Here is an 11,346-nt window from a genome sequence, read left to right on the forward strand (position 1 = left end):
GGTAAACATCGGCTCACTGCTGTGGTGCTGCCACTGCAAATGTTTATTTCTTGTATGGGGAGATTGGTGATCTTCTGTCTTCTTCTGATGGTGGTGTTTTCCTGAGTATCGCTTAGGTTTCCTATGTCTTGTGCTTTTCCTTTTGTTTTTGTGGAGGTCCTGGTGTGGCTTGTATCAAGAAGAAGAGGCAGAGATATCACTTTGGACTTGATGGGTCTGTGTTTTAAAGTGGCATTGTAAGTCCTAGGGATGAATGACTGCCTTTTTCCAGGGTTTGGAAAACCCATGACTGGTTTCAGGGGAGTGGGCTTGGGGTTTCTGCTCTGCCCTACTACTGTGGCTAAACAGGTTTGCAGCCGAAGCATCTGCCCTGGTAGGACGTTGCTGCTGATGGAGGGAAGAAGAGAAAAGGTCAGGAGTGCTTTGAACCTGGCAGCTTTCTCAGTAATTGGGCTTACGTCTTGTTTGAAGAGAAAAACAAATTGCTGGTAAGTATTTTTAGTGGGGTGCCTGCGGCTTTTGTCCCATGAGCACCCCGCTGGGAGGACGGCCCTGGTCTTTGCTGCAGCCCAACCAGTGTGGCGGAGCTGGGTTCCTCCAAGCTGTGTGTGAAACGGGGCAAGGAGTGGAGGGCAACGGGGACCAACTGTGTGCTCAGCCGCAGCACCCTGGGGACGAGTGGGGACAGGGAGGGGCAGCCCCCTCACCCTTGTTTCTCACCTTTGCAGAGCATCCTGTGCATTGGGCAAAGGCTTTTAAGTTGTTTGGGAGCAAGCTGACTGCTGCTGCTGGGTCTGCTCCGAAAGGGACCTCCTTCATGACTTGCTGCGCAGGTGACACGTGCTCAGACACGGGTTCCTGCGCTACTGCCTTGTCGGGGACCAGGTTTGCTTTTAGTGTGTTTTGGACTGGAGAGACTTTGTGCTTTCCTCTCAGGGTTTTGTTTCTTGAATGCCTGTTTCAACTGCTCAGAAACACTAATAGACAACTACTTGCAACAGTTTGAATTGCTGAATGGTTTTAATTCCTGCATATCAAGGCAGTTCATTTCAGCAGGAACATTTTCTCCATAAAGAAGAGAAACTTTTTTTGTTTTGTTAAAATAGCAAAGGCAGTTGTAGCATGCCAAGCTCCCGAATCCAACTGCAGGCTTTGTGAATTTCACAGAGGTTGGTTGGGGCTATTCTGCAAAGCCTTGTTGCAGTTTTCTTTGCAGAGATACCTGTGCCACAAAGAGGGACACCAACATGAAACTACTTCTGAAAAATATTTATGTCCCGGTGCTAGCAGTGGGGAGGGGTGGCAGTAGCACAGAGCCATGCAGGGATCCTGAGTCATGTATGGACCACATGAAGCCTGGAAGGATGTTGCCACCTGTCAGCAGAGTGTGTGGGGAAATAATGAATATTGAAACTTCCCCCCGAGCAGAGAATACACCCCTTGAGAGGCACAGAGGGAAGGGAGAATTGTTTTGGGTTTTGTTTTGCCCTCATTGAACTTGACAGTGTTGGAAATAACTGTGGTGAAGTGGCAATAATGGGAGCTTAGCTCTGACCCAGCAAAACCATCTGGGGAGAAACCACGGTAGGAGATTTCAGCTGTAAAGGGGAATATTTTGGAAAGTTTAGGCTTGTGAAAGCAGTGACTTTTGCAGATCAGGACTGTTGTGAAGGCTGTTGCAGTGTAACACATCCTTCAGAGCCGATCCTGTCTCCCCTCGGTGGGTTGTGTGTCTCGGGGTGGGTTTGATCTTGCCTGGTAGGATGTGTCAGGAGCAATGCACGTGCAGTGAGGTCTCAGTCCTGGGGAGATGTGAGGGTTTCTGCTGACACTAAGGTTTGGGTTGCCGTGATCATACGCTGTCCAGGTTCAGGCCACGTAGTTACAAGGCAGTGTTCTTCGGGCAATATTTAGCACCAAAGGGGATGACATCTGAGTGAGTGGCTGGAGTGAGAGATGGCAGGTGGGTCAGTGCCTGGAGGGGACGTGGGGGCTTCACCCTGTCCCTGGATGTCTCTGCCAAGGTTTAAGGTTAGTAGCAGAGCTAAATAAACAGTTGGGTGAATCTAGTCCAGCTTATTCCTATGTTTCTTCCAGTAAAAAAAATTTAAAATTATCAGTGCAGTAGTAAGTGGGAATGTTGTACATTTTTGAAAACTGTGATGAACGTGGGAACAAATTTGGAGCCCTGAAACCCAGCCTATCCAGTTCTTTCTGGCAAGTTTCACAGTTATGGCATTAACCCTTACAACTTTATGCAGCTCAGGTTGCCCCGAGATGCCCCATGGAAGCCTGAGGTGACCTCATGAAACCATCATGGAAATTTAATGTATTTCAGTAAGCAAGGGAAGAGTCTGTTGTGCTGTTTGTTTGGTTTTATTTTAATATCCTCTATTTTTTCCCTTACTTATCTTTTTGTAATTCCTGTTGTTATTATTCTGTAATCATCACACAATTTCCTAAAAATACAGTTTCACTAAGATGTGACTGGATTTTTTAAAATGGAAAAGCAGTGGATCTTGTGGAACAGAGTTGTAGCACTTGAGCAAAGCTAAACTGCTTTGCACCCACATGGGCTCAAAGTCTCTTTGCATCAGTATGATGATATGTCTCGTCTTCCTGAGACAAAATCACATGAATAAATGACAACTTTGAGTCAAGATTGCTGAGATTGCCTTAAACTGTTATCACATATATCCTATAAGACCACAGGACTGGATGTTTTAAATATGTGTCATGATCTTCCCAGTTTGGGAACCCCAGAAAGGACAACCAGAGTTACTTGACAAATGTGCATTTCAGCACGTCCATCTGCTGCATGGAGGATCTCAGTTTTCCTCTTGAGGCCTCGGTTGACTGACAGTCAGCCAACAGTCAGAGCTGCAGAACTGAGCACCTGCAGATCACTTTGGATACATGGGGACCTGCAGCAACCCTTTGAAATCATCCTGGGGGAGATGAGGTGCCAAAAGTGGAGTAGTCACCTCTGTGTGGTGTTGGGTGGCTTCGGGTCGGACCTTCCTTCCAGCCCCGACCTCCCTCGCAAGCCCTGGGCAGCAGCTTTGGAAGGCAACGTTTTGCCAGTCGCAGTGGAAGTCAGAAGGACCACCCAGTTCTGATAAGGGCAATTTAGAAAGGAAGGGGAAGATTGTGAAAAGAGGGGCAAAGGGGCACAAAGGGAAGAAAAAAAAAACCCCACCGCTGAACAAAAATGAAGATCAAGACCGCTGTTAAACACACTGCCTGTGAGGGAGGTCTCCACCGTGCCTTTTCTAATCTAGAGCCAGCCAGGATTGTATTAACAGCTTCAACGCAATGGAACAAATTAATCCCTGATGTAATTGAAATCGGTGAGGTCTCACAATAGGTGAGTTTGACCCAGTGGGATAGAAATAGAACAAGTATTGGAATGAAGGAGTGAAATGAAGTCACACTGTTCAGCCATTGGTATTTCATTCCTAGAAACAAAGGCCAGACAAATGCAGAGAATACATGGCTCTGCTGGGCATGGTTGAAAGCTGCTCAATAATATCAAGCTTTGAAGGGATATTTCTGTGTGGAGAGGAAGTATATAGCAGAGATATAACAAGCATTAAAAGAAAGAAAGACAAAGAAAGAAAGGAAGAAAGAAAAAGCCCTGCTTGCTCATTGCTTGATTGATAGCTGTGGTAAAATAATACCAACCCTGAATTTAAAAAAACGATGTATCACAACTGGAGAAAAATAAGAAAAACAATTAAGGTCTGAATTGTATTTCTGGACAATCAAAACTGTCAAGTGCTCGTGGTGAAAGGCAGTGTCCTGCAGACAGCCCTGCAGCTGAGATGCACGGGGTTGGTTTGCTTTGCTTGGCACAGGTAGCAGGAACTGGTCCCACTGGGAAGGAGGTGCCTTTTGGTGCTGGGAGGTGGCTCAGCCTTCGCCCCTTTGGTGCTGCTGCACCATGGCACAACACAGGCTCTTGTTAGGGGGAGGTTGATGCTGGAGGAGCGGGCTCCCTCTTGCAGGCTGCTGAGCTGCCTGTTGCTCATGGTAATTATATTAATAATGTGAGCTGGGGGCTGCAGCCAGTGACCTGGTTTATAATGAGTGGGCAGATGCAGGTGGAGATGTGGAGGATGGAGTGTTGGAGCCCATTCAGGAGAGCTACATTGCAGCACTTCAGCAGCACTCTCATGCTGGGCTTTGCACCAGCACGCAGTGCTGGCTGGAGGCGCCTTCCCTTCCTCTGGTTGCACATGAGTACGGCTGGGGTTTTAAAAGTCATTAATCAAGGCTGAAACCCTGCTCTTCCCCAGACTGAACCATTTCCCAGGGTGGAACAAGTTTAAAATGTCACCATCTTGCAAATGGTGCATTTTCACAGTTCTGGCTCAGGCTCACTCAATCATCAAAAAGAGAAATTTGGTTTTATTGAATGCGGCATCATCTTTCTCTAGAAAATGGCCAAATACTGACTGATGGGCCATAAAACATTCGTTTCCTCAAATTCTCTCAGGTTCCATATTTTTGGCACTCCCTCCCACCTTCCTCATGGTTTCATACCAGGCTCAGTAACACTTGTCTGCCAGCTGGGAGTTGATAGACACATTGCTTTGGGGGAGCTGGATAGCAGTGGTACATGTCTTGGAAAGCTGGTGGGATCTTGGGGAGATGCTGGGGAGTTTAGCTGAGTGATAGCCATATTTCTCAGGGGCTGTGTGTTTCAGAAAAAATGAAGGTCTGATGCTGCCCGAGGAAGTTTAATGTATGGCCTCTCTGAATGTGGCAGGCAGCTCTCTGGAGAAAAGGAGGCTCCGCTTGCAGAGCAGTTCTTGGATCCAAGTATGTGTCACCTCACTGAGCTGTATGTCCTGTTTTCAAAGCCCTGGAAATGTCTTCTCTTGGGGTCTTGTTTAACATTTCTAAAATCCAAAGGGACAGGCAGGCTCGACCCCTCATCACCCCTTTTCCTTCTCCTTTCCAGCTACATCGCTACATGCACTTCACTTAGAGTGCATCAAATAAAGAACAAACATCCTTGAATTTCACGTACTGCAGCAACTTGAAAGTGGTCAGGTCAAAGAAGGGGCTCAGTTTCAGAGTTTATCTGTGCAGGAGTGGGGAGAGCTCTGGGTTTCTCCCCATGATGGGCTGATGTCTCCTGCATGGGCCCATGCTGAGAGCTTGGCATCGCTTCTTGGTGTGGGCAGGAGCTCCTCTGCAATGAGGGCAGGCGCAGGAGGGAGGTGAAGTTGGAGGGGGTCCGGTGCTTGACTTTCTTCCTTTCCCGGCATGGTGAAATGAAGGTTGGGAAGAGAGCCGAGAAAGGGAATAGCCTGAATGCATTGCAAGGAGAAACACAAGGGGAAAAAGTATTATTCAAACTAAAGGACACTGTTGGGACAAGAATAAACAGATATAAACTGGAGGTAGATATACGAGGTAGAAAATTAAGGCAGAGAATATTAGGGAAGTGATTCTGAAACAGCATTCTAAGAAAGCAAAGACAAAAGATGGTTCATGACTTGAGTTATGAACAGGCTATAGAGTGGTACAGCTCTTGTGGAGCAAGATCTTTTGGCATCTGGGTTTTAAATAGGATATTCATTCTGTCTGATGAAATACTTTTTCCCACCAAAAAAAAAAACCAACCCAAAAGTGTTTCAAGTGAAATACTTTATAAACACCATTGGTGAAGTCTTCCGTGAAGTCTCATGTCTTCTTGTTTTGAGCAACCCCTTCCATGGAGCGCCGTGTTGCCCTTTCTCGCAGTACATCCTGGAGGGTACACAGTCATACCCAAGGTGACATCTCTTAAGACTGAGAGTACAACTTAGTTTTTTGGATATTTATTTTTCAAGGAAAAAATATTTTTCTGTGGATACTAGGAAGAAGCAAACACCAAAACAAAGGTTAAGTTCTGTTATTTTGAAAGGCTTAGTTACATTCGTGCAATTCTGGCACTGTCACGCCATAGCCTCTCTCCCGTTGGATGCACAGAGATTCACTCTGTAGTGCCCTCTCCCTTTGCTCCATTTGTGCTGTGCATCTGAATATGGAGATGCTTTGTGTTAGATGAATTTCCAAATATGCTACTGAGCCCAAAGAAGTGAGTATGTCAAAGCAGTGCACATCCACTTCTGTCTGACTTCAAACTAGGCTCCGTAACCTAGAGGTAACAATATCCTGGCGACGGATTGACTTTGCAGTTAAGAGGAGGAAAAAGCAGCAAATAAGGAGTGCATTGTGTTTCACTGTATGTCGAGGGTGGCTGTCATGGTGAGCTAGCAAATCCTGCTGTAATTGGCATAGAGGAATTTTGCCAAAGTCATGGAAGCAAAGTGGTTTGTTACTTGCCTTTGCAGACTTGAGAGAGATCTGTCTTGGATATCCTCTTGTTGACCTTAGTGAGTTAACTTTCATGTGTTTAGAAGGTCATGGAGAAAATCATTAATATTAGGTTGATTTGATGGCTGAAACGCAGTAAGTATTTCCTGCTTATCAGATGGGGTTTGAAAAGATTTTTGAATAGCTTGATTTGTTTATCTTTTGTAATTGGTAAGGCCCTTAGCAAGAGGGATCTTGTATTTTAGTTCAGTTTGGGGAATGACATATGGTTTGCTCTCTGATGAGGCTTGGAGGCTCCGTAGGATAAAATACAAAAAATCAGGAAATTCTGAAGTCCAGCTCCCAGCTAACTTGCCCATGCTGTGGGCCTTGGACATCTCATGCTGTAACTCTTTATGACACGAGCAGTAACAGATTAACATCCCCCTTTACTGGAAAGCTCCAAATAGAAAATTCAGTGTGCGTAGAGGTTGGTTAGATGGAGAGCCAGTAAACATGGCTTGGCACCATGAGGGTTTCATTGGCCTTGGTGGGGCTGTGATTGCTTTCTGTTGACAACAAGGCATTGGTGTTTTCAGAGATGTGGCACAAACTCGTGCAGGAGTAACACTGCAGTGCTGCTGTCAGAGGCTTTTGCTATTCTTGAACGTTTCTTGGATTACTTAATGGTGAAACCTTAGGCTGCATCAGCAAAATGGTCTTTCTTTTGCCCTCCATCTGGGATTTAACAAATAGGAGAGCCATTCTTTAAGCTGAAGGATCGTTGTAAAGTCATTTAAAATTAAATGCACTCGTTGTCTGAGAATCATTTGGCAAAAAAGCACTTGAAAATCTCCCAGTGTGGGCTGTGTGAAGACAGATGTCGTTTCTGGTTTCTGTGGCTATTTGGAAAGGAGGTAGGACTAAATGCAGCTAGCTTGAATGGCTGGGCAAGTACAACAGAGAGGAGGGAAAGCTGCTTCTTTTCAGGAGTGGGGCATTTCTGATGCATCAGTTGCTTAAGGTGATGGCTGTTTTTAAAAGAAATGCTGTTTATTCCCTTGCATAATGTCTGTATTGACAACTGTCTTTTTAGGATGTCTTTGTAGCTGTATATTATCACTGAAAGATGTGGTGATAAATAAATAAATAATAAATGGATGAGGAACTGATTGAAAAGAAAAAGAGAAGAATAATAAAAAGGAAACCAAATGTGAGGCTCTGTTTTAATGACTGGGATGTTGCAGACTATAAACTGTTGGCAAAGAATGAGATGGAGTTATATGAAACCCACTATACTGAGATGCTGAAGTTGTCCTGCATAGACAGCTGCCCATACCAGTTAGATAGATTTGTAAAACAGACCACAGTACAATCCCAAATCCCACTATAATGCTGGAGGGGATAAAGTAATGCAGGAAACCTTTTTCCTGTCCCTAGAGAGTGTCCCACAGGGTACATTGGTGGTTGGGAGCTAGAAGGTGCAAACATTCATTTCAGGGATCTGTTGTGCTGAACTCCAGAGTCTGTAGGTTTTGCTACCTACAGCATGGATACATGGATGACCAGATTGAAAAGCCAGAAAAAATGAGGTGATTTTGTATATGATGTTTCTATATGCAGTAATAACATATCAATAGTAAAAATTAAAATGAGGAAAGAAATTTCCTTTTGCTTTGGTGAACAGAAGTGAAAGCCCTTAAATGTGGGGTTGGGACTTAAAGACATTTCTGCATTCGTTTTTGTGTGGTTGTGATTGTTATGGAAATGTATTTGGGGGTGGATGGACTTGGTTTTAGGTGACCTTCTGGAGCGCGTGTTGGCGATTAGTTACCGAAAGAGGCATGTGTTACTAATTTTTTTGAGATTTATGAAAGAGAGTCTCTCTTATGGTATATATAAATCGACTTTCTTATCTCAGTAAAGTTAGCTGCTTGAGGGAGCATACTCTTTAGGGCAGGGATACTGTGAGAATGGATTTCAGCAATGATCAAATGGGTTTTATCTCATGAAATCAACACTGCATGAAATTTTATTTTAGAGTATTGATACTCCCCGCTGCAGGCCAGATGCAGCCCAGGCTGGCAGGGCTAATTCACCTTGGCCACACTCCAGCCGAGCATCCTGTTTCAACAGAGTGGTTAAGCATGTGCTTATCTTTAAGCAGGCAGCTAAATCCTGGTGGTTTCACTGCTGCTCTGGACCATGGCTTCTTCACCAGGGGACAAGTCAGCTGGAAGGAGAACCTGTAGCACGTTCCCCCTCCAGGATTTCTTTCCCTGGGTTAGAGCTGGGCCTTTTACTGGAGAAGTGATGGAGTGATACATGCTTGGGCTGACTTTATTTCAGGGGTCAGTGACCCCTGCTGATCCCTGCATCAGGCTACCACTGGGCTCGGACAAGGGTGTGGGTAATGCCAGCCAGGCCCTCTGCTGGGGGAGGAGGAGACATCATCCCTCTGGGCTGCAGCGTGCCCTTCTTGCAAAAGGACGAGACACTTAATTAGCTGATCTTGGACAGGAGAACTGTGACAAATGTATGCAGGGGGATTTGTGGGATGTTCGGAGCTGACCACAGTGCAGGATCACTCCATGGGTGCTCCGGAGTCCACCCAGCACTGCGACTACAGGCTGGGGCCTCTGTGGTGTGAGTGCTTGAGAGACAATTAAAAGAGAGAATTAAAACATGTTTTAGAAAACAGATTGCCTTTTCTGTTTGAAGTTTCCAAGAAAGCAAAGCCACCTGCCCTTCCCCCCACTTCAGATCCCACCTGTTTTGTTTTTTTTCCTAGAAAAATGTGAAATTCATTAACATGTGGTGAAAGCAATGTAACGACGTCATCTTGATTTAAAATCTGTTTTAAATCTTAAAATGATGGAGCCAGGATCTTAACTGCAAATAGCCTTGCTTTGGTGGGTACGAGGCAGACTATCAACATTACTTGCACATCTCTGTTTTTTAGTAGTTTAGCATCCTTTGCAACAATATCATTTGAAAAGAAAACAAGACGTATGTAGGAAGAAAAAAAAAATCATTATGTCAAAAGCCAAGTCCTGCTTGCTGTTCTCAGACATAGCTGCGGTGCCTCAGGAGAGGAGAGCGAGCAGAGCCTGGCTCAGGAACTCCACCAGCATCCCATGGTGCCCTCCTGGCAGGTGTTCTGGTGCTGCTGCTCTCACGTCCTCAGCTTCGGGTCATGGCTTCTTGCTTCGCTGTCTTCTGAGAGTGGGAAATACTGCTATGATTAATTGTGTAATACTTGTCTGTCACTTCTGTCGTCACCTTCACTGTCTGTTTAGATCCAGTGTCGCCCTGAATCTCCGTTTGCTTAGCCTGTGCGTTTAGCTCCTGCAGTCTCCTGCTGACTTCTGACAGTAAAATAAGAGAGCTAAATCACTTTGTCTCTTAGGACTTGGGATTCAAATAGCATAATCCCAGCATTTAATAAGAGCAGCAAAGGTGATCCCGCAACATCCCTGTGAACCTCATTGCTGTTGCCACTGTGTTGAATATAATGTTTTTGTTTGGGTTGTTCAGTGAAGGTCTGGTGCTAAGTAGCACTGCCTGCTTGAAGTTTTCCTCCTGCTGCTGAACTGTGTGTCTACTTGATAATTGGAAACGCTAAAAAGTTCTTTTGAGGTTTTGACTTTCAGGGAGTATTTGACTTTGAAATATTTGCTGGTATGAGATGACATGCAGGAGGCTGAAGTGGGATTGTTTTGCGTGTTGTGGCCACTTGCTCTTATGTGTTTTAGCCTGAAGTGGACCTGAATGAGGATTTATTGACTTTTTTTCATTTGCATTGCATGCTTCATCCCCACACCAATATATCAGAACAACATTGCTTGCAAGAGTGCTGTAGTAGAAATGTATTAGGAGGAGAAGTAGTAACCCTGCTAGGAGCAAATGTCATTCCTCTGCCAGTCCCAAACCTAGGCATCATTAAATTCCCATGTGATTTTTATTCTGTGGTGGATTTGAGGTCTCCTGCATGCAAGTGGTACACAGCATTAGAGCTCACTAACAAGTAGAATTTGAATGTACTTTGACTTGTTCAAATTAAAAATTACCTATTGTGCAGTGGTTTCATGTTTGTGCCACTTGATAATATTTTGATTTTGGTTTCTGAATGATTTATTCTGTGAAGGGAGTCTTCCATCAAAATATTATCCATCTGTGAGTTTGAAGTGGGCAGTGTGGATGTTGTGGTGCAAACACTCTTGGGTACAGACCATGGAGCGATTTCTGTGCTTTCATACTGTTCGGGTGTGAAGTGCTTTTGGGTGCATGCTGCCCAGCTGCCCCTTTGGGAGGGCGTCTTGAGAACATATGGGTTGTCTGGTCCTCTGACCTTGGGCAAGGCAGGATGACTCTGGAAGCAAAGGCAGGAATCCTGTTTTGGTATTTATGGGGAACAGTTAAGATAGGAAACAAGACCTCCAGAGAAGGACAGATGTGTCAGCGATAGTTTCTGGTAATATTTTAAGGCTGTAGTGAACTAAGGTTAATTTAATCTGTTGGCCAGAAAAAACAGATGAAGTGGCTCAAGTGATCAGACCCCTGATAACAGCCTCACGGTTGGACGTGGTGGTTTGGCTCTCGCTGGTCCTCGTGATCTCTCCCCAAGCTGTGGCCCTGTTGAGGCAGACAGAGATGTATCCATAGATGCTCACCAGTGAGCTGGCTTCACTGAAAAGCAGAGTTGACAAAAAAGTTAGGCTGAAGAGTGCCCATGTACAAATGACACTTTTATTGTAGTAGGTTTTGTGCCTGTGCAAAGCTAGAATCCAGTCTGCTAATGTCAGCATAGTTTTTTCCCTTGACTTCTTCCTTGCAGTTAATCTGAGGAATCACTGCAGCTGCTGAAGGTGAAGCACAGATTTTCTGAAATGGAGTTGTCCATCCCCTTTCTCCCTACGTGTCTGTGTAACCTGGTAGAGGCTGTGCATATGCAAAGCAGAGCCTAATTTATGGCCAGCATGGCTGACCAGGATTGAATCAAAGCAGGACTGAGTAGAAGTTTTTACTCTCCCCCCC

At 45.0% G+C, this 11,346-nt stretch overlaps 1 protein-coding gene across 2 annotated transcripts in view; it reads left to right on the forward strand.

The window, feature by feature from the left end:
* FGF18 (fibroblast growth factor 18) overlaps window positions 1-11,346 on the forward strand; it is a 72,662-nt gene that overhangs the window by 16,680 nt on the left and 44,636 nt on the right. The gene's annotated exons all lie outside the window — the stretch shown is intronic.

Source organism: Athene cunicularia (genome assembly GCF_003259725.1).
Source record: "Athene cunicularia isolate RWA chromosome 13 unlocalized genomic scaffold, athCun1 chr13_part1, whole genome shotgun sequence".
NCBI classification, from domain to species: Eukaryota; Metazoa; Chordata; class Aves; order Strigiformes; family Strigidae; genus Athene; species Athene cunicularia.